We start from the raw sequence: 27668 nt of genomic DNA, 5'->3' as shown, positions 1-27668 counted from the left end.
CAGTGCTAGAAACATAGAATAACAAAGATTTTTGAAGACTTAGTACAAAAATAAGAATGTAAAATAACATTAATAGTTTTATATTAAAAATGATTTTATACTGACTACATGTTGAAATTATATTTTAGATATATTGGATTAAAAATATGTCATTTAATTTAATTTCACCTGTTTCTCTTTACTTTTTAAAATATGGCTACTAGAAAATTCTTTGCTTGCATTTGAGGCTCATGTTATATTTCTTTTCAACCCTGATGGTTTACATAAACAGCAGTAAAGAAGAAGATAAGGATAGAGGGTCTCTATCATTGTCCAGGAGGAAATAAAAGTCTTGCTCTGGAATGCATGCAATTTCCCAGCCACTAGAGAGATGCTTTCTGTGTCTAAGTAGCAATATTTCAACAGGATTTCTAAAGACTGAGTTAACATCCTCTGGAAAACAATCCCATAACTATGAACTATCCCATTCCCTTTTGGGGCGCCTGAATGGCTCAGTCAGTCAAGTGTCCAACTTTGGCTCAGGTCATGATCTTGTAGTCTGGGAGTTCAAGCCCCACTTTGGGCTCTGTGCTGACATCTTGGAGTCTGGAGCCTGCTTCAGATTCTGTGTCTCCCTCTCTCTCTGCCCCTCCCTACTCACACTCTCTCTCTCTCTCAAAATAAATAAATAAATAAATAAACATTAAAAAAATAAAAAAAGATTCTACCCTCAGAGAGGAGGAAAAGAAGAAAAAAAATAAAGAAAAGTGGAGATGGGGGTGGCGGGGGAGAACCATCTGATGACTAATATGGACTTCGCAGATTTTCCAACATAACAAGGAGTGTCTGGAATAGGAGACAAATGCATTTCTGGTTATAAAAAGACTGAAGTAAATACATTGATGTTGAACCAGTTATGATGCTTTTAACCACAAATAATAGATAACTGATGTGAGCAATAAGGAAACACGTGGTTTTAACACTAAGGCCAGAGATAAGGCAGAATCTGGGTGATAAGTCTCCATTCCCCTACAGATTTCTCAGGCTCTGCCTTCTAGGCATATTTGCTTTATCTTCAAATTATGTCAAATAACATAATAAATTAATGGCTTCATTTCTTCTTTTTATTCCATTTCATTCTTGCCACATTCCTCGTCCTTAAAAATTGTAAAAACATAATTTTATCAATCTTTTCATAGGTTTTTGCTGGCATTTATTTACTTGCTTACGTATTTAGAACCTATGCCAGGGAAACACAATTCTTGCTCTTTAGGAGCTTGTTGTCTCTTTCTTATTACATGAAATAGACAAATGCATGACAAATGCGTGACCTAAACACCCGTCTAGAAGTTTACATCTTTGAGAACCGGTGGCCACATTGAGTGGAACAGCCAGATTGGTCAGTCGAAATTATTCCTGACAGGAAACTTGTATCAGCAAGCTTTTCTGTTCTTCAGTGATTTAGATCCCTCAGTGACTAATGCTTGTGGAACTATTGACGATTCTTGCTAAATGTCTTTATCAAAAGACAAGAGTGAGGTTTTAATTCTCCATGAACTTCTTTTTCTCTTTCCTCCCAGGAAAAAAATCATGAAGGGGGCTCTCTAGGGCATGCCTCCAGGAAAAAGGCCAGGTTTGTCTTTTGATTTTTACTGCCATGGCACAATTTCTCCAAACACATCCAACAGGGGGCTCCAGGGAAAAACAAATCATCCCCCGCTTTGAACTGGTGAAGCATTTTGTCTGACATTCTTAAGTGGCATTTAAGATTCCTTGCAGTTTGAACCAGACCATCCTGATTAAAGTTCCTATTTTAGAGGTTTTAGATGTGTTATCTCACATTCTATGATCAGGTTCCCTGTGGAAGTTCTGTCTTTAATTCTTTGAGAAGTAGATTTTTTTTTTTTTTTATGTTTATTTATCCTGAGAGAGACAGAGACAGTGTGAGTAGGGGAGGGGCAGAGAGAGAGGGAGACAGTACCTCAAGCAGTCTCTGCACTGTCAGTGCAGAGCCCTATGAGGGGCTCAAACATCTCGAAACCGAGAGATCATGACCTAAGCCGAAACCAAGAGTCCCATGCTTAACCAACTAACTGAGCCACCCAGGTGCCCCAGTTTTGTTTTGTTTTAATGCCTATTCAAAACCTAGGGAGCTAAAGCCCAGAGAGTGAATGGCTCCCTAACCTTCCAGCTCTTTACCAAGAACATTTGGAAGCCACAGTGAACTATGATACTGATCTCCTCTTCAAGACGTGCAAGGATCCAGGAATTCCCTGGTCATTGCACAATAAATCTCATACCTTCATCAGGGAGTTCAGTTGGCAGGAAGACAGGGGGTTCTAAAAACATTAGGAGGAGGAGCCGCTGGGTGGCTCAGTCAGTTGAGCATCCACCTCTTGATTTCTACTCTTGATTTTGGCTCAGGTCATGATCCCAGGATCCTGGGATAAAGCCCAGTGTCAGGCTCTGGAATGAACATGGAGAACACTGGAGCCTGCTTAAGATTCTCTGTTTCTCCCTCTGATCCCCTCCCCCACTCACCCTCTCCCTTTCTCTAAAATTAAAAAAAAAAAGTTTGTTTTTTTTTAATTCAAAAACTTAGGAGGAAACCAAAACCAAGCTCTATCTCCATTTCAGTTTTCCAATTTTTCATTGTCAGGCATTGGATTGTGAGAGTTAGGCTGCTATACTCTTTTTCTGCTTTCACGTTCAACAAGAAAACATGGCAATGCTGTGCCACCTACAAGTCAGCCAGTAAATATTTGTTGAAAGAATAAATGAAGAGGGGTGCCTGGGTGGCTCAGTTGGTTGAGCGGCTGACTTCAGCTCAGGTCCTGATCTCACAGCTCGTGAGTTCAAGCCCCATGTCTGGCTCTGTGCTGACAGCTCGGAGCCTGGAGCCTGCTTCGAATTCTGTGTCTCCCTCTCTCTCTGCCCCTAACCCACTCGCATTCTGTCTCTGTCTCTCTCAGATATAAATAAACATTAAAAAAAAAAATTTAAAAAAAAAAAGAAAGAAAGAATAAATGAATGAATAAGCCCAGACTTCCCCATTCCGGAGATTGCTATGGAGTTCTGTCTTCAAAGATGGGTTTAATTGCAGACCAATCTCAGAAAGAATAACGAACCAGGGTGATACAAGGGCACTAACAAGGTTTCAAATTTGGGGTTTTATCCTGAAGCCCTTATTAAGTTTCATTACCATTTCTCCATAGCAAATGCTTCTACAACTCAATTGAATGTGCTTGTGTTATGGGAAGTGACTCAGCTTTGAACCCGTCATCAATCATGAGAGTTCTCTCCTTCTGGTACGCTATGAGACTCTCCTGTTCCATTTCCTGCCACTCTACGCCCTTTGCCTGACAGATAGATCTTACCTGGTGATACAGATAACCATCCCCATTGATACTTAATATTTTTTTCTGGGTTTTATTCTTTTTATTTATTTTTGAGAGCGAGAGAGAGAGTAAGCAGGGGGATGGGGGGGCAGAGGGAGAGGGAGAGAGAGAATCTTTAAGCAGGCTTCACCCCCATTACAGAGCCCCACATGGGGCTTGATCTCATGACTCTGAGATCATGACTTGAGCCAAATTGAGAGTTGGACACTTAACCGACTAAGCCACCCAGGTGTCCCCATGCTTAATGTTTTTAGCGGCAAATTTATAACACACACACAATGTTTAGAGCAGTACACTTATAACACATACACGTACATATATGCTGGTAGATACACAAAGACTAATAACTTTCTATTTTTTCACTTATAACATTCCATGCTTATTAATACTTTTTCCACAGTACTCTTGATCCAGGGGTGAAGTCATTAACAAGTGACGTAATGGCCTTACAGAGGATTTCCTTTCATCCAAACCACTCTCTACAACACATCCTGCCATTCTATCCCTGTCTTTTTCTCTGCTCTAAAAAAGGAGAAACACACAAAAGCTGTTTTAGGGATACTTGTCAACAATTAAAATACCACCTTTTGAAGCATTTATTCCTTTGATACAACGTGTTCTCTCATGATGACGTATAGAGAGAAATTATAGGTTTGACCTGGTCATCTTAGCTTTTTATAGGATTGGGAAGAATGCAAAGACTGTGAAGATGCTAAATGAATCTTCCTGGTGCTAGCAGAGGTAAATAAGGCTGTGATGGGCAACTTGGAGTATCAAGGAAAACCTTTGCCTACTGAACATTACAGGCAGTGTTGGCCTAATGCATATGGCTAGTGAGGAATATACAAGTATGGTATAATCACGGAAAGCTCTTGGAATGACACCTGGTCCTATCAAACTTTGTTCAATTTTTTACTAATTTGAAGTTATGTGAACAAAAGTTTAATTGTTAAAATATCCACTGTCAGAACGTATTTCACAGTAAGTGAGCAGTCAGAAACACTTCGCCACTTGTTAGCTGTGTAAATGTCAACTCTTAGAGGCTTGTTTTCAGTTAAAGTGGATTTAAGGGGCACTTGGGTGGCTTAGTCGGTTAAGAGTCTGACTCTTGATTTTGGTTCAGGTCATGATCTCTTGGATCTGAGGTCGATCCCCATGTTGGGCTCTGCCCTGACAGCAAGGCACCTGCTTGGGACTCTCTCTCTCCCTCTCTCTCTCTCTCTCTCCTCTTCTGCTTACCTCTCTATCTCTCTCAAAAAAATAAATAAATAAACATTTTTAAAAATGGATAAGTAAGACAATGCATGTTAATTACTTAGCCCAAAGCAAATTCATTTAAATAGTAAAGATAGTGATGATAATGACTACAGTGATAACCCTTTCTATTTGAGAAATACTAGACAAAATTATACTCTTCTTGGTTACTCTATTTGTGTTAAGACAAAACCCCTTAGGGGCACCTGGGTTACTCACTTGGTTAAGCGCCAGACTCTCTGTTTGGCTCAGGTCATGATCTCGCGGTTTTGTGGGTTCAAGCCCCACATCGGGCTCTGCTCTGACAATACAGAGTCTGCTTGGGATTCTCTCTCTCTCTCTCTCTCTCTCTCTCTTCCCCTCCCCTACTCACACTGTCTCTGTCTTTCACAAAATAAATAAATAAAGTGAAAAAAATTGTTTAAACAAAACCCCTTAGAACCCACAGTAAAGATATGATGATGTCATGGTAATAAACTGAACATTAATTTCTTTTGATTTGATTTGATAAGTTCAAATCTATACACATATTCCCAAGGCCCAATCTGGATCTAGTATTACTGGTGACCTTCATACATCCTTTGAGCTTTTTTCAATGTAAGCAGGTCAAAGGTTACACATTGTCCTATTTCCTCAACAGTCTATAAGCCCTTTGAGTTCTACACTGAATACTTGTCTGGTCTATGCTTTCTTCTTGACATTGACCATTTCCATAGAATCAGCTAAGAGGGATTCCTTGCCCAGGGTCCAAATACCCTAAAATTTGATAATACACCCACACCCACATGCCCCCACATCCCCCTTCTCACACACACACACCGTTTATGGGTCCTTATAACGATTTTGATTGGTCTATTTCAGTGGTTTTCAAAGTGTGGTCCTTGGACCAACAGTAGCGGCATCACCTGGGAACTCGCTGAAATGTAAATTCTCACACTCCACTCCCGATTTACCGAATCAAAAGCCATGGAAGTGAGACCCAGAAATCTGTGTCTTATCCAGCTCTCCACGTGATATTAATGCATGTACAAGTTAGAAAATACTGCTCTATTCCATAGTTTACAACTGCTTAGACAACCCATAGCCAACACCCTCTTCAAAAGGAAGTGTAAGTGGCTGGATTATTTTTGGGGCAGTGTTAAGATTTTGAAAGGCATAAATCTGGTTTTCTTTGAATCTAAATCACTTATAGGATAGATATTCATTCTCTGCATATTCTTACACATAGCACTTAAATGCGAGGATTAAGGTTCAACCAGGGAACGGTGACAGTTTTAGTAAATATCTTCCAGGAAACTTACACTTAGCTCCCCATAGTTCACTATAATGGAATAAGATTAGAATAGAGAAAATTTCCTCTGCTAATATGATATGCTAGTCATCTTAAACTCAAGAGTTTTGAAATATGTCAAATAAACATGACGTAAACTTTTCAGTAAGTGTGGTTGGATTTGACTGTTACCTTCCGAGTGGCTGATTTCATGGTTTGCAACTGTTTTAAGTGTTTGAATTTGGGTGCTTAGTTACTTTCTCCCCTGTGAGATCTCCTTGACTACTCTCTGCTTTTACCCATCCTTGTAGCAGTGACTTCTTTAGGGAAAGACTAATATCATTCTCAGTGGGGGAAATAAAATCAAGAATGAAATGTAAGCAAAGTCTATTGACTTGGAATAAATATGTTTCAGACACAAGGTCTCTCTCAAGATGTTCAAAGTCCAAAAATCCCTCTCACAGGGTAATAACTGCAGCAGTGTTTAAACAAATACACTCCTAGCAATTATGTTGCACATCATTTAATGCTGAATTATCTGCTTCTAAAAGTCAAGCCTTAATGTTTGCGGTCATCTCTTTTCAAAGAATTGATTTAGCTTCTGAGAAGCTTTCTCTGGCACTCTCACCACATTTTCTTTTCCCTTAATTTGAAGTACTCTTTTGAGTTTGCAAAGGAATCTCTTTCCTGAAATCCTGCTTCTGGCATAGGAGTGAATTTAGATGAGAGAGTGAACTGATAAGATGCGAAGAGAAAAAAGAGTGTTATTAATCTAGGTAACAATGATGCTGTGTTTTTTGTAAGTGGCTTATTTTTTTTTTTTATTCTTTTTTTTTTAATGTTTATTCATTATTGAGAGACAGACACAGGATGTGAGCAGGGGAGGGGTAGAGAGAGAGGGAAACACAGAATCTGAAGCAGGCTTCAGGCTCCGAGCTGTCAGCACAGAGCCCAACGCGGGGCTCGAACTCACGAACCGTGAGATCATGACCTGAGCCGAAGTCGGTCACCCAACCGACAGAGCCACCCAGGCGCCCCGTAAGTGGTATATTATTATGCACTATCTTAATACTTAGAAAACAAGTGATTACAATGCCTTAGAGGCACACCTCTTCTTACACCTCCCAGCCAGGGTTCTACAACTGACCTTGAACTGAAAAGAGAGAGAAAAGTTTTTAATGTCTGTGGAGAATAAAACAAGGATGTTCTCTAAGTAGACTAGGAATAGAGATCAGGAGGCTGTTTCTGGACAACTAATTGAAACTTACAAGTCACAAGATCTGATACTAGGTGGGACCTGTGCTCATTCTGTAGCCTATTCCCCTCCTATTATTTCTTTGCTGTTGAATAACTTAGTGACATAAATCAACAGCACTCATTTATTATTATTATGACTTCTCATGGTTTTGGGGTAGACTGGATTTGGCGAAATGGGTGTTTGGTGGTTGCAGGTAGTGATTACAACATCTGGCATTCCTCAAGCCCCTCTCTGTACCATCATGCTCTCTCTCCAGCATCATAGCCTCAGGGGATTGGGTTTCTAGTCTGGAAACTTGGGGATCCAAAGGCACATAGAGCTTCCAATCAGCTTTCTAGTTCCTCATCCTCAAATGTGAACACATAGCCAAGGATCATCAGGCATTGGAGGAAAGTGTCTCATACAAAACATGAAAACTTAATTGAACAAAACAGGAGAAGAAGAAAAAAAAAAAGGAACTCAGAGGAAATGCATACAATAACATATTATATAAGGTTACTATTTTCCAGGGATTCTTCTAAGTGCATGGTATCTATTAATGTCATTTGTACTTCCCAACAATCCTATCCAATTGGTACCCTTATTATCTATATTTTACTAAGAAAACTGATAAACAGAGGTCAGGTAACTTGCCTAAGGTCATTGGCCATAATCAATGACACTATTAGCATTTGAATTGCTGCAGAGTCTAAGCTCCCTACGCTACAAGACATTCCATGGAGGAATGTCATATAAAACATCTTCAGAGACAAAAGTAGACATTGTACCCCTGAAACAAGAACAAAATACTATTTAAAAGGAACATTAAAAAAAAGAGAGTTCCCAAACTTAAAAAGAATATAATAGTACAAATAAAAACAGAGGAATTGTTTTGAGGAATTATTTCAGAAACTCAAATAAAAAAAAGAGGGAGATGGAAAATAGAATTGAAAAGACAAGAAAATCAGAGAAGAGTCTTCATAGCCCATAAATAAGAGTTCCACAATCAATGAAGAGATAAAATAGAGGACACAACATTATCAAAGAAGTAATAGAATAAAAATGTTTAGAGGTGAAGGACACATTTTCAGATCAAAGGGGTGGACCAAGTGTCTAGCACAATGAAGGAAGAAAAAGCCACATTAAGGCTCATCATCAGAAAGCCAAACATAAAGAAAACTTTAAAACTTTTCGAGAGAGAAAAATCAGTTCTCATGACAAGGGGTTAGAATTGAGATCAGATTCCATTGAACTTCTCAACAACAACACAGGCCATGTTCCAGTTGGAGCTCTACCTTCACTATTGTGAGGGAAAATAATTTACAACCTTGAATTCTGTACTGTGCCATGCCACAATCAAACCTTAGGACACAATAAAGATATTTTCTGATTTGTAGTGGTTCAACACAATAAATACCTCTGATGTCCTCATTCTCAATAGGCCACTGAACCATGTACTTCTTCAAAATGAGGGAGTAAATTAAAAAGAGTGAGGCACAAAATCCAAACTATAATGGGTACACTGCAAATAAAAAAGGAAGGGGATATTCAGAATGAGGGCAGAGGAAACTTCTGGGACTGCATCAGCACAGCAACCGTGAGCACAAAAGACAACCCCAGGAAGACTGTGTCCATGAAAAAGGTAGTACTGATAGTTCACTACTGCGTCTGATTTCACTAAGGGGTTAACAACAGTGTCAGAATATTGAGGGTGTGTGAATGATAGGTACATAGGAAGCTAAGGAGACAAAACAGCACAGGGCCATTTTGAAGTTCATGCAAAACAAAAATTAATACAAGAAAAAAAATGTAAGTTACGAAACATGATGTGGTTCAGCTGTGAGTGACATGCACAGTTAGTAATATAAATATTAAGCACTGACTTAACCCCAAAGTACGCTCTAACTATGGTGGAAAGATGGAAAGAGGAATATGTATTTGTGGTGTGTGATAAGAAGGGTGCATCAGACTACTTGATCTTCATTACGCATGAAGGGAAATCAGTCAATAATGATATTTCCAATTGGCAAGTCAATAGAGTGAGCAGGTAGTTGAAAAATTGGGGCGATACACGTTATGAACAAATCTAGTGCTGCTTTTGAGGTGGGGCAATGGAGCAGGGGCAAGCTATTTTTATCAAAAGGCTGAAGTGCTATTTTCCTCTGATGAAATTAAAAATTAAATAAAATTTGGGGTGCCTGGGTGGCTCAGTCGGTTAAGCATCCGACTTCAGCTCAGGTCATGATCTCACAGTTCACGAGTTCGAGCCCTGCATTGGGCTCTGTGCCGACAGCTCAGAGCCTGGAGCCTGCTTCAGATTCTGTGTCTCCCTTTCTCTCTGCACCAGCCCCGCACCGGCCTCGCTCATGCTCTCTCTCTCTCTCTCAAAAATAAATAAACATTAAAAAAATTTTTTAATTAAATAAAATTAAAGCTCTGCTGAAATATTTGTCAATTTTTCTCCACCTATAATTGTGAATAGAAACCAAGAGCTGTTGTCTTGGTGTGATTGTTCATTTACTGGAAAACATCCTGTTGTAAGAAGCCTGAATTCTGTTTATAGAAGAGTTTTTCCCACTGAAGCATTAAAGGCCACTCTTTAATTGCTGTTGTTATCACAAGTATTAACACACTGAACTACCGTCATTCATTAATTTTCAAAGGAGTTCATCAGATAAGGCAGCACCATTTAGGAATGCCTTAAGGAAACAAATTCAAAGACTAAAGCATTCAGTGTAGAGAGAGTGAGGAAAACAAATAAGATCATTGGGTCCCCACCTGAAAGTCCTATCTTAAAAAAGGACAGAGAAGGACTGGAGGAGGAGAGACCCTCAGGGACAAAGTTGGAGAGGTTTGGCACCAGAGAAATGGTGAGCAGATTGAAGAACAGTATCCAGAATATGTTTTTCTATTTCACTGGTTTGCAAAACTAGTAATGATTTTAGCCATTTAATAAACATGCCTAGATTTAAGTATTTGTAGAAGTGTAAAAGATGTCTTCATTCACTTTGGAAAAATCTCTAAGAAATAACTTCTATTTCAAAATATATTTTCTCCTGAAGGATGTCCGTTAACTAGATCAAACCCAGTAGGTTCCAGTCCAAACTGAAGATCTATGATGGAAAAAGAAGACAATGCATTTTTTTTTTTTAGTGGTGAAAGAAGGGCTTATGTTTACCACCCATTGAAAAGCGGGAAGTATTATATTTGAATATAGATTTAGGCAAGATCTCTTGTACAATCTCCCGAACAAAACAGCAACATTCCAGTTCATTCAAGCTAAAACTTTTGGATTTCTCTCCTTTAGGTAACTCGTTGCCTCACATGGGTTTTCTCTCGGCCACTGCTTTGAATTGGTGCCTGATTTCATGTAACGCCTAACCTTTTTCATTACTATTTTTTAGAAATCTCCAGTCTACGCTCATTTTTTCTACTTTCTTACAGATGACTTTTACTTTAAGAAATACGTCTAGTGTCATCTCCATCTCTTGGCTCTCCATCTCTCCTCAGCACCTCCTTTCATGCAAAGGCTCTTTCCAAATAACTCTCCTGTGAAGTTCAAATAACCCTTTAATGATACTGAAACCATGCTGTATGTTTTAACATTTTCGGAGGACAAGTTGAAAATATATTTCAAACATTTTAAGTATCCATGGTCAGGAACCTCTACAAATAAAACCTAAAGAGATAATCAGGCAAACACACAAGGATGTGTGCCTTACTTAACATTTGAATTGAAATTACTTAAATGTGAATTCATAGTGGGTTGGTGAAATAACTATAGTAGAATTCCTGCCCCATGCAGCATTGTAAACAGTGAGCAGGAGATATCTCACCTATCTATCTATTTATCTATCTATCATCTATCTATCTACCTATCTATCTATACCTATCTAATTATCTGTGTATCTCATTGTATTTTGAAGGGTCAAGGGTGTATTGTTAAGAGTATGGTACAGCCCCATTTTTGTCTTAAAAAGGGTGTTCCTGGGGCGCCTGGGTGGCTCAGTCAGTTAAGCAGCCGACTTCGACTCAGGTCATGATCTCCTGGTCCGTGAGTTCGAGCCCCGCGTCGGGCTCTGTGCTGACAGCTCAGAGCCTGGAGCCTGTTTCGGATTCTGTGTGTCTCCCTCTCTGACCCTCCCCCGTTCATGCTCTGTCTCGCTCTGTCTCAAAAATAAATAAACGTTAAAAAAAAAAAAAAAAAAGGTGTTCCTAATGTCTGGAAGGAGGTACACAAAAATGTTCATAGAGGTTTTCTTTGGGTGCTTAGAAATATAGCTGAGTTTGTCTTTCTTTCTTTCTTCCTTTCTTTCTTTCTCTTTCTTTCTTTCTTTTTCTTTCTTTTTACATTTTAAAGAATTGTCTCTGTTTTTACCACAAATAGGTATTATTTTTTAATCATTGAAAGAATAAATGATTTTTATCAAAAAATACATACTATAAAAACATTACTCTTTGATTTAAGTTCTTTACAAATCCTTCCTCCTTCTAATAAAGTTTATTCCATTCTTAGTATATCCAAATTAACCTATGAGGAAAATAGCTACACAACTTTTGGATCATAAAACAGTAGTCCTAGAGGCAATTCCAAGAAATTGTCTCAATCTTTTTTTTTTTAATTTTTTAAAGTTTTTATTTATTTTTGAGAGCGAGAGAGACAGAACATAAGTGGGGGAGGGGCAGAGAGAGAGGGAGGCACAGAATCTGAAGCAGGCTCCAGGCTCTCAGCACAGAGCCCCTCACAGGGCTCAAACCCACGAACTGTGAGATCATGACCTGAGCCGAATTTGGATGCTTAACTGACTGAGCCATCCAGGCACCCCTGAGATCATGACCTGAACCAAAATCAAGAGTCAGATGCTTAACCAACTGAGCCACCCAGGGGCCCCATAAACAGGGAGATTTTAAAAGGAGGTAGAGACTTTGACCTAGCAATTCTACTGCTAGAACTTTATCGTTCTTATATATATTTACACACTCATGGGAAAACGTGTATCTGAATGTTTATTATTTATTGAAGCATTGTTTGTAGGAAGAAGGAAGAAGCTGGTAACAACCCATCTATCCTTCAATAGAGAACTGATTCAATAAATTATGGTAATCCATATAAATTAAATATTATGTAGTCATTAGAAAGAATAATGTAGATTTATTTGGGCTTATTTGGAATGATCTCTAGGACATATTTTTACAGTTAAAAAAAATCCATGGCAGATAAAGAAAGAGAAAAGTAAAAGTACAGAGTAGGTATAAAGAAGAAAATTTCCATTTTGTAAGACATATAAATATTTACCTCTGTGTTTTATATTCTCATTTATTACAAATGAATGTTATGTATGTACAGAACATTTTTGAAAAAATAAGCACAGAACAAATAGTGATTACCTCTGGATGGGAATCTGGGCTAGACAACAGGCATACTTTTCATTGTATATCCTTTGTAGTCTGCATTTTTCACCACACTAATGTATTTTTTATTAAAAATTAATTGAAGAAAGAAAAGTAATGGAGAGAAGACATTTTTGTCAATTATATAGTGGCTTGTTGGAGACCCAGTAATATATACATTCTTGACATTAATTCCCATATTAATAAACCAGTATTTCCCAGTCCTGGTTTTATTACAAGGGCATTTTCAAATAGCTCGAATATGCATAGGATTATTTTAAAGATCTCCAAATAAAAATATATGCGAATTTAGTTTTAAAGGAAACACTTTGGTTAAGAAGGAGGTGCTTTCAAAAAGGGAGCAGTGTTCTAGTGAACAATCCATTTGCAATCCTGTGTATCTTCAAACTGAGTACAAACGAATAGTGTTCTTGTAGATGCCACAATAAAATTGCTTTAATTTTCTTGTATTTAAAGGTCGAAAACACCAGAGAGCCTATCACTCTTAACTTTAGCTCATCTGAGTAATATTTCTTTTTGCTCTGGAACATGGTTAGTTCTTGGGGGAAGAAGCCAACTTTTCAGTTTCTGCTTTTCTTGTTTTCTGTCTTCCCCTCGGCTTCAGTGCAGGTCAGTCACACAGATAAGCATTATGCCCAGAATAAAACTGGCTTTGTTTATCTGGACTAATAAATGAATGGAACCAGTTATTTTCATTGGCTTGATCTGGAAGGAAACCAAACTAACTTTCACAGACCTTAAATTGGACCTAAACCAAGTTCCTTGTCCTTATTAGTAATAACAGCACTAATGATGAACCCAAGTATAGAAGTAAAATTTTTTACAAAGGTACTACATGTTAAAAGAAAGGAAATTGGGCTAAAACTAGGAATATCACTGGGAGCTCTGAACACTCTGAGATCTGCTTCATTTCCATTTCAATGGTTTGAGGTTTGCGGGTCAGTGGAACCTTTCTTTATGTTCTAGAGGCTCCAGTTTCCCTGCGGTCAATTATCTTAATCAAGTTATTCTGCCTTATGCTGATGAGTACAAAATATTTGTGTGTTATCATCAAAACTTTTGAATAAACCTCTATTTTACCCTGGAAACTTTTAAAACTCACAGTCGTATTTCCAAGGTTCCTGAGAAGTAGGCAGTTTCTTTTCCAATTTGTTAATGAAGCAGTGAGATTTTGACTTCCATTATGCACATATAATAGAGTTTTTATCACTGATCTTCACCAAGTTTATGAAAGCAGTTACTGCCTCTGTTTAAAGGGTATTTCTGTCCTATTTAAGATCCATGGTTGGCCTTTTCATTACACTTACAACCCTGCCCCTAAATATATTCCCCGAGGGTAGGGCGGTGCGGAGGGGAATAGATATAATTATTGTTAAAAAGAAAATCACAGGCCAAATGGCCAAATGATTTAGGCCAAGTCCCCAAACCAGGGCTTAATACCTAATCTAACTGAGGATCCAGCTCCCCCAACCCCCTCACCCAAATGTATTTTAACCCGATTTTCTGATCAATGCAAATGAGTCTGCCACGTGGACCCTCTCTATGCCCCACAGGAAGATGAGATAAACCAATTGATAAGACCCTCTGCTGTTACCCCTAAGGGAAGGTGACCTTGTCTGAAACAATCCTTTTCTTTTGCCAATACCTTTCTTGCCCCACCCTCCTTCCTATAAAACCTTCCATTTTGTGCAGCTCTTTGGAGCACTGTTCACCTTGCTACATGGGCTGCTGCCTGATTCATGAACCGTTTAATAGAACCATTTAATAGATCTTCAAATTTACTGCTAATTTTTTTTTTCTTAACAATGTTTAACTTAGTTATTATCCTGCTTAAAGATCGGGACAATTCTGGGGCAGCTGGGTTGTTCAGTCGGTTAAGCGTCTGTGCTGACTGTTAAGAGCCTGGAGCCTGCTTCAGAGTCTGTCTCCCTCTCTGCCCCTCCCCTGCTCATGCTCTGTCTCTTTCTCAAAAATAAATAAACATTGGGAAAAAAATTCTCTCTCCCTCTTCCCCTCCCCCACTCATGCTCACGCTCTCTCTAAAAAAATAAAATAATAAAATAAAGAAGAAATAAAAATCTTCCTGCTTAGTAGATTTGAAAAAAAATTGTCTTTTCACTTGAATAATTTCACAATGAAAACACAAAGAATTCACTGTATAAAACAGAAACAGTGATGGGCATTGATTTAAAGCCAATAAAACACTCATTTTTGAACGATCAGTACCTCAAAAAATCAGCCATGTGGATGCTATTAAAGCAGAGAGAAAGTATCTCCATGAGTTTATACTCCCTTAAAACACACCCAACTTTCAGTTCCTGACAGAATTTGTCACCAAGTTGTGAAGAGGATACCTTTTAGAGCATTTGAGGTCTCAAAGCAATTCAAGTCAATACTGCAGGGCGTATTTGCAGTACCTGCCTACTCTTTACCAAGCCCACTGGACTGTAAAACGAACTCTGTTCTGTCCAAGCCTTCCAGGGACATGGCAGTCAGAGAAGACAACTGCTCCAACAATGTGTTTCAGGAAAGAATGAAAGACTCCTGTTTGGGGTCTCACTGTAACTTTGAAACATCTTTATTTCACAAAGTTTTGTCATAAGGAAAGACACATTTCTCTAACACATTACAACTATCAATAAATATATTTTGAAGGAAGAAAGAATAGAAGAAGGACAGGAGGAAGGCAAGGGAGAAAAGCATATGAAAAACAGGAAACATTATTCAAAGTATGCATCATGCAAAAAGACTTCTTACATGGCTTCTTTATTTTTGTGTCTCCATCAGTCATGTGATGGCCCCAAGTTCACATCTCATGACGCATCTGCCTTGAATGATTTGCGTTTCTCTGCAACACTCAAAGCCCACTCATGCTTCTCTGCCTTTGAACACACTTGGTTTTGCCAGGAATGTCTTCCTTACATTAGTCCAACCAGCAACAGCCTACTTATCCTAGCATTGCTGACTCAAGGATCATTATTTTTCCTTCCACCCAGGAAGATATACCGGCTCCTTCCCCTAAGCTCTCAATTATAGTTTCTTTCTTTTCCTGACCTCTTGTTCTTCTGTACAATCAATAGAACATACCTGTTCTTTTTTGCAACATTTATCACACACTGCCTTTATTATGGTTATTGTGAATATTACTTACAACTAGGATGTTATTTCTTTCATTATCCTCTCTGAAAATACATGTGTAGATATCTCACAATGTTTAGCACTATATTTGATTAAAACAAACAAACAAACAAACAAACAAACAAACTTAAGTGGGCTTCTGCTATCCAGGCTGTATATTAATTTAATGGCTTGTATTGCATCAGACACTTGGTAATAACACCAAATGATTATAGGCTTAGTATAGGTTGACACTCTTCAAACTATATAATTAACTTATTAATACTCACAACCATGGGATGTAGGTGTGCTTTTATTATCATTTCCGTTTTCAGATGTAGAAACTGAGGCACTGATAGGCACCTATCAGTCTAATAGCTAAATATTGGCACCAGACATCGGGTGAGAAGGACTAGGGGCTTAAGCCAATGTTTACATTAACACTTAGGGCTGGGCATCATGATTCCTATTTCAGCAGCAAGGCTCAGAGAGGCAAAATAACTTGTTCAAGATCATGCAGCTTGTTGGCAAAGACAGGTTTAATATTATGATTAGCTCCATAATCTGTATTTCCACTGCCTATACTTCAACCCAAATAAAAGTCCTATCTTTCCTAAGGCACGACTCAAGTCTGTTTGTCCTTTTCAGCAGTAGTTTTGTCTACCCAGCATCCATTTCCCCTTTTTCTACTAACACCCTGTTATTTCTTCAGGGATCTACCCCCTCTCACTCTCAGTCCATTGACACAACACATGCATTGTAATGCCATTATGTTTATGTCTTCTCCCCAGGAAGCTTTGAAGTTCCTTGACAGCAGAAATGAAGTTCCTCATTCTCTTCCTTTTCTTCTTCATCTCTTTTGCTTCTTTTTTCTTATAGGTGGATCTCTCATTCATGATACATAGTTGAAGTTGAAAGTATTTATTGAATGAATATCTTGCACATGATACTTGCTCACTCAATATTTGTGGGACTGGACAATAGTCCAGTTAGTTGAATAAGATAGCAACTAAAATGGACCTCAGCCAAGTTTTAGAATCTCAGTAGGCAAAGAAAGGTCAAGTATATGCCCAGGTATATTCTACTTCCTCATAGCATTCAAGGACAGAGTATTTGAGTCATTGAAGGTTTCTGATTCAGTTTTCATGGGAGGACCCATGTGGAACACCTGAGCATAACCCACCCTGTTAGATATAAAGGAGCAACAGTTCCACATCTCACATCTTAGAGGAAAAACAAATCAGCATTTTCCAGAAAGAGTAAAGGGATTATGATACCTATCTCAATAGCAAAAGGCAAGCAATCCCTACACAGTATTAGTCTAAATTTGATTAAGACATTTAGAGTTTCTAGCAATAAAAACAATTAAAATGTCTACCCTATTCCACCTTTCCAAAAGTATAGTTCCAAAAAAAAAGGACTCAAGCCCACAAACTCTAAACCAAAACTAAACATAACAAAGTCCTCTAAAATTCCATTTTCTTTCCACTGATGATCACTTTTAGGCTTTTTAAAAAGGATCAAATATCACATTCCTTTCAAAGAAATTTTTGGAGGAGTCTGATCTGCTGTGTCCCAAACATATATTTAGCTTTTCTTTGGGATAGTGGTATGCCGTGTCTAAGAAGAAAGGCAATAGTGATGGCAAGTGCTGACCCAGCCATAGAAAAAGAATTCTGCTTACATCTTCTCTGGTTCTGCATAGTGACCCTAACCTGAGACTTACTGGTCTCTTTCTTTATTCAGTAGTTTGACATTCATTTGCCTTGTGAAAACCCATTTGTTTCCCATTACCCACAGAGCCATTGCCCCTAGTATTTTCTGAAGAAAATATCCTTAATAGATGTAACGCAAAAGAGTGCATTGAGGTCATCCATGTATGGGGCACTCTATCTCATCCTATGGGGATATCATGCTATCACACTGCCTATCATCATATAAAGACCCTAATGGTCTTTTATATTATCATAATGTATCGTATCGTATCATCTCATCATATTATATTGTCTTTTATATTATCATATAAAGACTCTAATGGGAAAAGAAGATGAACATAGTGGTAATATTGTTGTTCCAAACAGCTGGCACTTGGAAAAGGAAAAGTGAAAGAGGTTAGTATAAATGCAGAGGTTAGACAAGATGCAAATAATTGGTACCGCACTCTAGTTCCTGCTTTTGACTAAAGACCCTACTATGTCAGTCAGTTATTCTCCAGACTATTGAGTCTAGTCTAGGAGCACTATATTTTACTGTACAGAGAAATAAAATTGTGGGAATTCAGGGAGGGGGGATGATATGAAAGAGGAAGTGTTTGCTAAGTGAAAAATTAGCATAGATTACCATTACCTCCTTGTGCAGCCATGCATACTTCTCATTTTGCTAGTTTTGGTCTAGATTTCCCATTTTTTGTCTTTATTTACAGAAAGACAGCACTGAGAAGAGCTGGGCCTGAAGATTAAGTAGCCTATAGGATTGTTCTAATAATGGCTAAAATTTCCTAAGTGCTCACATCGTGCAAGTCACTGAGACCTGGATTGTCTCATTAAATCCACTATCTCAGGATGTAGGTACTGCTGTTAACCTAAGTTTACAAATGAGGAAATAGAAGCTTACGAAGGTTAAAAACAGAACAAAACAACAAACCGAAAAAACCCAAAACAAAACAAAACAAAAACTTTCCTACGGTCACACAGCTCTGTGTGTGTGTGTGTGTGTGTGTGTGTGTGTGTATGTGTTTAAGTTTATTTTGAGAGAGTTCATGTTTGTGCAAGCAAGAGAGAGGGACAGAGAATATCCCAAGCAGGCTCCACACTGTCAGCACAGACTCCGACTCCAGGCTAGAACTCATGAACCATGAGATCATGACCTGAGCTGAGATCAAGAGCCAGATGCTTAACTGACTGAGCCAACCACACCCCCCCCAAGCTGTGTTTTAATTACTATTCCTAAATGACAGATGATCAACATAAGTGTAATAACCCGAGAGGAAGCAAGAGCTGAGTGAAAAAGATCCGTGTAGGAATAAAACACCTTAGACTAAAGTCCCACCATCTTTTAAACTTTCTGAGCCTCAGTGCTTTAACTGCTTAGGTTATGGAGTTATTGTGAAAATCAACTAAGACAATGTTTATTTTAAGGACTCTGTAAATGCACACAAACCATAGAAACAATTCATTACTATATTATACATAAAAGCGAAGGGTTGCGAGTTAGGAAGTCCTCAGCAAAGGACCGAAATTGCAGGAGACCAGGCTGCATATTAGGAGAAGCATGGCTCTGTGGCAAAGTATTCTGATATTCGGGAAGTTGGAGCAGACAGAGGAAGACACACCCAACATGCTTTCTGGGAGAGGAAAACAGGAAGTGCCAAATGGAAGGTGAGTAGAGGTTGACCAGCTTAGGGATGTTAGACCAAAAAGAAAAAATTCTGCTTGAAAGAAAGAAAGAAAGAAAGAAGAAGAGAGAGAGAGAGAAAGAAAGAGAGGAAAGAAAGAAAGAAAGAGAGAGGAAGAGAGAGAGAGAGAAGGAAAGAAAGAGAGAGAGAGGAAGAGAGGGAAAGAGAAGAAAGAAAGAAAGAGGAAGAGAGAGAGAGAAAGAGAAGAAAGAAAGAGAGAGGAATAGAGAAAGAAAGAAAGAAAGAAAGAAAGAAAGAAAGAAAGAAAGAAAGAAAGAAATTAGAGAAATTAGAGAAAGGCAAATACCATATGTGTTCACTCATATGCGGGATTTAAGAAACAAAATCATAGGGGGAAAAGAGAGAGAGGCAAACCAAGAAACAGATTCTTAACTCTAGGGAACATGCTGATGGTTACTAGAGGGGAGGAGGGTAGGGGGATGGGTAAAACAGATGATGGGGATTAAGGTGTGCAGTTGTTGTGATGAGCACGGGTATTGTATGTGTTATACACTACATTGTACACCTGACACCAATATTATATGTATATTAACTAACTAGAATTTAAATAAAAACTTAAAAAAAAAAAAGCAAGGCCTTTAAAAATACTATGACCCCAAAGGAAGGCTAGCAAAACCAGTAGGTTATAAATGAAAAAGATGGGCAGAAGTGAATAACTGTAGAAGCTGGGTGATAGGTATGTGAGGGTTCATTGTACTTGTCTCTTTGCTCATGTATAATTTGAGAAAGTTCTGTGATAAAAGTGAAAACAAAAAAAAAAAAAAAAAGAGAGAGAGAGAGGAAGGAAGGAAGAAAAGAAGGAAGGAGGGAAGGAAGGAAGGAAAAAAAAGAAAGGCACCTTGGCTAAAGCCCAAGCCAAAGTTATACACAACTAGTAAGAGAGAAATAAGGACATGGATTCTTCTCTGGCCACTGGCTTGTTTACTGTTGCTGTTGTGGCTGCTGGAACAAAAGCTAACCTATTCTGAAAAGAGAAAACTGCACCCTTGCTCTTCTGCATATTTGTTTTGGGGACTCATGAGGTATGTAGGTTATTTCTGTAGCTTGTTGTTTTCCTTTTTTTTTCCCCCTTGTGAGGGAATTCATGAAGTTGAATTTGACATTTTTGCTAAATCTCTTACACCAGAGTTTCTCGAATTTAGTAAGCATGAGAATCCCTGGGATAGGTTTGCCACATTTCACACTTAAAAATGCAGGAGGTGGGGTGCTTTGGTAGCTCATTAAGCATCTGACTCTTTTTTGTTTGTTTTTTAGTTCATTTTTTAAAATTTACATCCAAGTTAGTTAGCATATATTGCTACATTGATTTCAGGAGTAGATGCCTTAATGCCCCTTACCCATTGAGTCCATCCCCCCTCCAAAACCCCTCCAGTAACCCTCTGTCTGTTCTCCATATTTATGAGTCTCTTCTGTTTTGTCCCCCTCCCTGTTTTTATATTATTTTTGCTTCCCTTCCTTTATGTTCATCTGTTTTGTCTCTTAAAGTCCTCATATGAGTGAAGTCGTGTGATATTTGTCTCTCTCTGACTAATTTTGCTTAGCATAATACCCTCTAGTTCCATCCACATAGTTGCAGATGGCAAGATTTCATTCTTTTTGATTTCCAAGTAATACTCCATTGTATGTATGTATATCACATCTTCTTTATCCATTCATCCGTCGATGGACATCTGGACTCTTTCCATACTTTGGCTATTGTTGATAATGCTGCTATAAACATTGGGGTGCATGTGCCCCTTCGAAACAGCACACCTGTATCCCTTGGATAAATACCTAGTAGTGCAATTGCTGGGTCGTAGAGTAGTTCTATTTTTAATGTTCTGAGGAACCTCTGTACTGTTTTCCAGAGTGGCTGCACCAGCTTGCATTCCCACCAGCAGTGCAAAAGAGATCCTCTTTCTCCGCATCCTCGCCAACATCTGTTGTAAGCATCCGACTCTTGACTTCAGCCCATGGTTCATGGGTTTGAGCACCAACTCAGGCTCTGCACTGACAGTGAAGGGCCTACTTGGGATCTTCTCTTTCTCTTCCCTCTCTCTCTGCTCCTCCCTCTCTCAAGCTCTTACTCTCTCTCTCTCTCAAAAAATTAAAAAAAAAATAAAAATAAAAAAATGCAGGATGCAATGTGCTAACTATACTTCAATAAAAAAATACATATCACACAGTTAAATTTAAATTTCAAGATAAATAACAAATTATTTTTTAGTATAAGTATGTCCCAAATATTGCATGGCTCATACATATACTAAAAGTACATTTTATGTAAAATTCAAATTTGACTGCAAGTCCTGTATTTTATCTGGCAACCCTACCTGGAGAGCCTGTTACATTGCAGACTAACCAGTTCCATATTTGGTCAGTAAGTCTAAATAGGTCCAAGTGAGCCACCAGGTGTTTTCAATGAAGCTTGTTCTCAGACAACACTTTGAGAGATACTGGTTGAGCTTGGATAATGCCATCTTGGTGCTAAAGAACAAAAAATGCAGCTGAGTAAATTTGAAGATCTAATTGCCTTTATTAAACATTTCATGAGTCAGGCAGCATCCCATCTAACAAATAGAAGAGGCTCTGAGGAATTGTACAAAATGGAAGGAACAAGGGTGAGGCAAGGAAGTTAATAGCAAAAGAGAAAGAATTTTGCCAGGGAAGGACAGGTGGTCTTATTAGGTGGATTACCTTATCTTCCTTTGGGTGGTGGAGAGGCTGATGTGATAGATTACCTCATTGGTTCTAGCCAGAAAACTTGAGATTGGTTGTCTTAAAATTCCATTCCTGGAGAGGTTAAAACTGCAATTAAGTCTTGGTCTACTGTCCAGGGGGTAAGTCTCTATCTTGGCCTATCGTTTTTTTCTTTTTAACATTGGGAATGAAAGATTTCATAAGGCTAGAAAGACATCTTGGGGAGAGAAGGTGTGCATAGCTATGGAGAGCATATGAGATGCTAGAGGACCTGTTAAATGACAGCAGAGATAGGTTTGAGTGTTAGGACCCCAATATGGTAGCAAGAGAATACATTCATTGAGCTCTACTGCTGTGTCGTCTAGTGCCCTCAAAAACCACATAAAGTATCTCACTAGATGAGGAAACAAAAGCGCAGGGTTAAGTAACTTGCCCAAGGTCACATAGGTAGTATTTAGTGGAGTCACGTTTAAACTAAGACCAATTGTTTCCAAAGTCCACACTGTGAACCAGTCCTATACAACAAGCGGAGGTTTGGGCAATTTTGCCAATACAACTGCTTTTTTCCATTCACATCCTTTTTCAAATTGTTAAATTAACTATAGTCAGGGATATGACATCTGTTTTCAGAAGCGCTCAAAGATGGGGCGCCTGGGTGGCTCAGTTGGTTGAGCATCCAACTTTGGCTCAGGTTATGATCTCATGGTTTGTGGGTTGGAGCCCCGTGTTGGGTTCTGTGTTGACAGTTCAGAGCCTGGAGCCTGCTCCGGATTCTGTGTCTCCCCCTCTCTGTAACCCTCCCCTGCTCATACTCTGTCTCTCTCTCTCTCAAAAATAAACATTAAAAAAAAAAAAAAAAAGTGCTCAAAGAAGTCTACATTCCGAGGTGTAATAGCTAAGGGACCTGGAAGTTTGTGAAAGGCTTGACGGTTGGGGTCCCTGGGCAGCTCAGTCAGTTAAGCATCCAATCTTGATTTTGGCTCAGGTCATGACCTGAGTTTGAGCCCCCTGTGAGACTCATGCTGATAGTGCAGAGCCTGCTTGGGATTCTCTGTCTCCCTCTCTTTCCGCCCCTCCCCCAGTCACACTCTTGTGTGCTCTCCTTCTCTCTCTGTCAAAAATGAATGGATAAATTTCCAATAAAAAAACAAAACAAAAAACTTAAGGGTCTGAGCTGATGAAAAAATATGGGGACTATTAGATAAGGTATTATTTAAAGAAAGGGTTTTTTGTTGGTTTTTTTTTTTTTTTTTTGTCTTGTACACTCAGCATCAGCCAAAACCCATCATCCCAAAGGGGAGTGTGTCAGGGATGCCCTCCTCTAGAAAATAAACCAACAATTTTCTCACCTGGGGATCTAAGATGGCTGAACAGGCTCTAAAAGTGACGTTAGGTGAGAGCACTAAATATAGAGATCAGGCCGATGAAAGAATTGGAGCAGATTAGACTAGAAAGGAGACAGCTCAAAGAACCGCAATTTTCTAACTCTTGTAGAACTGGTAGAGAGCAAAGGTGATGAGGAAGGACCACGGGTGGGATGATAGTTGGAAAAGGATTTTGACTCAATAAACACATGGTAGATTGTATTATTATTCAAAATATTTTTTTCTCTGAGATATTTCTCCTCTTGTCCCACCCAGGGTTAAGATTTTGTGTGACTTCTGTTGGCTAATGAAATGTAGATACTTAAAGTACAGCATGGGATTTGCCATGAACTCTTTTCCTCTTTTCCTCCTTCCCCAGAGAGAAGTCAATGTGGGGCAGGGCCAAGCTGACCTGTGGTAGGCATGTAACGTAAGCAAGAAATGAGTCTCTGATGTTAAAAAGTCATTGACATTTCATGGCCTTTGTTATTGTGGAATATCTGTTATTCCAATTGGCAAACAAACAAAAAAAAAAGCTCTCTCTAAAAGAGTTGTCCAAAGATGGAAAGGACTACCTGCAGAAGCGCTGAACTCCCTGAATTGGAAGCATCAAATAAGGCTAAAAGACCACTTTGGAGGATTTTAAACAGGGTAGGTAAATTGAAATGTTGGCTGAGTGGTTAGGACCTTAAGCTCCTTTCCATATATGAGATTCTGTGCTACATTAATAGTGAAGCAAAAGGAGTTGCAAATTGGTCAAGGCTTTTTGCACATCATTCTTTACACTCACTTGAAGAGGAGGAACACAGTGACATTAGGGCAGATTAATCTCAGCTTGTGGTTACTGAAATTTAGAGTATTAACTTATGCTTGTTTGAGAACAGGCTTCTGGAATGTAACTAAAAGGAGAGTTAAATATTTATGTGGTTTGAGATTAACCATAAAAGACCTTCAAGGGAGAATTGGAACACAAGAATAGCTAGGGAAAGTGTAATTCAGTAACTACCACAAGCCTCTCCCAGAATCCTACTGTTAGAGGTACAATGCCAAGCCACATGCATGGCCCGAGATCAGAGAGAGCAGGGACACGTGGGATACTGCCATTCCGCTGACCCACAGCCTGGAGAAATACCTTGTCGGTATTCATTCCCTTCTCTCCCCTTTCCTGTTTGCTCCCTTCAGAATCCCAAGGGTTTAACTTGGCTCTTCTTCCCCCCTTTCGTTCACCTCTCACTCTTCACATTTTCTCTCTTTATAATCTCATCTCTCATCACTTTATCATCTCCATAATCTGATCTTCTTTCCATCTGCCCATTTACCTAAGTCACCCATGAGAAAGCTAGGAATGAAAAAGGGTAAGGGGTGCCAGGTGGCCCACTTGGTTAAGGGTGTGGCTCTTGATCTCAGCTCAGGTCATGATCTCACTGTGAGATTGAATCCTGCATGGAGCTCTGCTCTGACAGCGCGGAGCCTGCTTGGGATTCTCTCTCTCCCCCTCTTCCCTCTCTCTGCCTCTTCCCTGCTCATGAATGCTCTCTCTCTTTCTTAAAATAAATAAAAAACAAAATTTTAGAAAAGAAAAAGGATAAAACAAAGCAACATTATGAGGGAAGCTTCTATTCACAAAACGAAGTAAGTAGCCTGTGGTGGTGTGTGCTCTATGTGTAGACATAGCGTTGGGAAAAAAGAGAACCATTCTGAACTTCAGATCCATTGCTTAGACTTGGGTGATCGGGAACAAGTGCTTAAACTCTCAGTGTTCTCGGTTTTCTAATCCTTTTTTTTTTGTTTGTTTTTAGTTTTTTTTTTTAAGTTTTTTTTTTTTTTTTTTTTTTTTTTTTAATTAAGTAATCTCTACACCCAATGTGGGGCTCAAACTCACAACCCTAAGACCAAGAGTTACATGCTCTACCGACTGAGCCAGCCAGGTGCCCATTAGTTTCCTAATCCTCAAAATGAGGTCAATGACTACCTAGCAGCATTGTTGGGAAATTCTGATAAAATAAAATACTTATATCACTAATACATAATAGCCATAAGGTAAAAGGCTGATACTGTTATATTGATTATATAACATTTTAGTTCAGCTTGGATCTGTATTTATTGCTTCAATATCTTACCTTTAACGTTTTAAAAGCTGGAACTCTTTGCTGTTAGTATTTTTCAGCATCTACAATTTTTTGGTCATAGGATTGTATAATAAATACTTGAAGACTTAGAATAAAAATCTACATATATGTGTGTTATTATATATTTATATATGTAATATGGCATATTACATATATATGCTATGGCTTGTATATTTTTGTCCCTCCCCAAACACCCACATTGAGCTCTAACTCCGAATATGATGGTATTTGGAAGTAGGGCCCTAAAGAGGTAATTAGGTTTAGATGAGGTTATGAAATTGGGCTTCATTGGGAATAGTATTTTTAGAAGAAAAGCACTCTCTTTCCATCATATGAGGACACGGCAAGAAGGCACGAGGCTATCTGCAAGCCAGAATATATGTTTTCATCAGAAATTGAATCTCGTAGCATCCTGGGCTTGGACTTCTCACCTCCAGAACTGTGAGAAGTAAATGTCTGCTATTTAAGCTACCCAGTGCATGGTATTTAGCAGTCTGAGCTAAGATTATATATATTATATACATATATAAGATTTTATATATATGTGTGTGTATATATATATATTTATATATATAACCCTCTAGTTTTGTGTAGTACCTCTCCCATTGGTACAACTGAGTAAAATTTAGTGATAATTGCCTTAATATATAGAATATACTCTTTTACCTATATCTGATACAGGATTTGTACCATCAACAGCTTTCGTTATGACCTAAGTCCTATACGTAAGGGAAGGACTGGACACAAATCCCATATTTAAGAATTTTACATTCCAAGTAATTAGGGCATTTAGACAGACCCTTTTATGCTCCTTACCAAATACCCATTCTTTCACCTTCTTCCCTGAGAATTTATGGCTTTGTTTGAAATGTCAATGTAGCCATCTCTGAGCAGTATCCCACAATAATCTTTTTAATGTTTATTTGTTTTTGAAGGAGAGAGAGACAGAGCATGAGCAGGACAGGGGTAGAGAGAGGGGGAGACAGATTCCTAACCAGGCTCCAGGCTCTGAGCTGTCAGCACACGCCCTGAGCGAAAGTCGGCCACTTAACCAACTGAGCCACCGAGGTGCCTCTGTCTCACAATAATCTAACTCAATCATGGGAACCTTGTTTCCTGCTTTCCCAGCTTCGTTTGAAATTTGTGGGGTCCTTAAGCTGTAAGAGGTTGCTAAGGGGGCTCCTGGGAAAGCTTTTGTCTTCCTGACGAAAAGAGACAGAAGTAGCTGGGAGCCCACCCCTCCATCCCGTCCTAACTTGAGCATGCATGTATTGCTGGCCAGTGACAGTCATTTTGTGGCCCTGAGATGGTAACCAGGGGAAAGGAAAACCAACATGTTGACAACAGTGGGGCAGAAAAATAAATGTTATTGATTATATTACTGAGTAACCAAACCAAAGGCAGCAACCACCTACCTCTAGACTTGTTATGTGAGAAAATAAACTTGTATTTGTTAAGTCACTATTAGTTAGATTTTTTCCCCCGTCAACTGCAACCAAACACATTCTTAATAGATACCAGATAAAAATACAATATATAGTAGAATTTCTGCTGCTATGAAATTTCAGAGCAAGTAAACATTGGAGTGAAATATCACTGGTATGGAAACAATGAGGAGCCCTTTCCGTCATAAGAATACAATTTATTTGAGCAAATAAAATCTTCAATATTTAGAATATTTTTAAAGTATAGTAGAAAGCATAAAACTTTATTTTTTAACCCTGAAAAGAGAAATAAAAACATAATACGCATACATTTCAGAGCATAAATAAAAAATACTAAATGTATATGGATATCTGATGATGAAAACAAATTATTTGGAAGAAAGTGGGTTTTTTTTGTTTTTGGGTTTTTTTGTTTTGTTTTGTTTTTAGTAAATGTTAGTTATGTGGTGTTCACAATAACACAAAGTTTTATCACCTGTATCCACATTTGTCAGTATCAGGTATTGAGCTGTTCAAAGGAAACAAAACATCAGTATATTTAAATTCTTTTTAAAGTTTGGCTACAATCTGATTTTTTTACTCCTAACTAATCCTCCCTCACCACCACCACCACCACCACCACCAATTATCAGTTTAAATTAGACTGTTGTGGAGGGCTTACCTTACTGCTATTTTCTACTGAGACAATAGTATCTTAGAATAAATTCAGTAATTTTCTTTAGTTTTTCATTTTCAAAAATCTCTGAGTTTTATGTTTTCTAAGCCTATAAAAACTTCTAATACAAGCAGGTATTATCACAAAAATTTTTTTTCATAAAGGTGATAGATTATAGTTGGACAGTTTATATACCTTTCCTATAGACCTCTTTTTAAGTTGGCTTTCCTATATTTGTAATTGGTCATTACAAAATTTTCCGACTCAGAGAGAACCTTGTGATTTGCTGTATTTAGAGAGATTCGAGTCAAATT

The 27668-nt window shown here is 38.4% G+C and overlaps 1 protein-coding gene across 1 annotated transcript in view; it reads left to right on the top strand.

Annotated features, from left to right (window-relative positions):
- The window catches only part of GALNT3 (polypeptide N-acetylgalactosaminyltransferase 3), a 98881-nt gene that overhangs the window by 12291 nt on the left and 58922 nt on the right, over positions 1-27668 (top strand). The window lies entirely within an intron of this gene.

Source organism: Puma concolor, chromosome C1 (assembly GCF_028749965.1).
Source record: "Puma concolor isolate L17-30 chromosome C1, mPumCon1.1.hap2, whole genome shotgun sequence".
Lineage (NCBI taxonomy): Eukaryota > Metazoa > Chordata > Mammalia > Carnivora > Felidae > Puma > Puma concolor.
The sequence above is the reverse complement of the archived record's forward strand: the minus strand, read 5'-3'. Positions and strand labels throughout refer to the sequence as shown.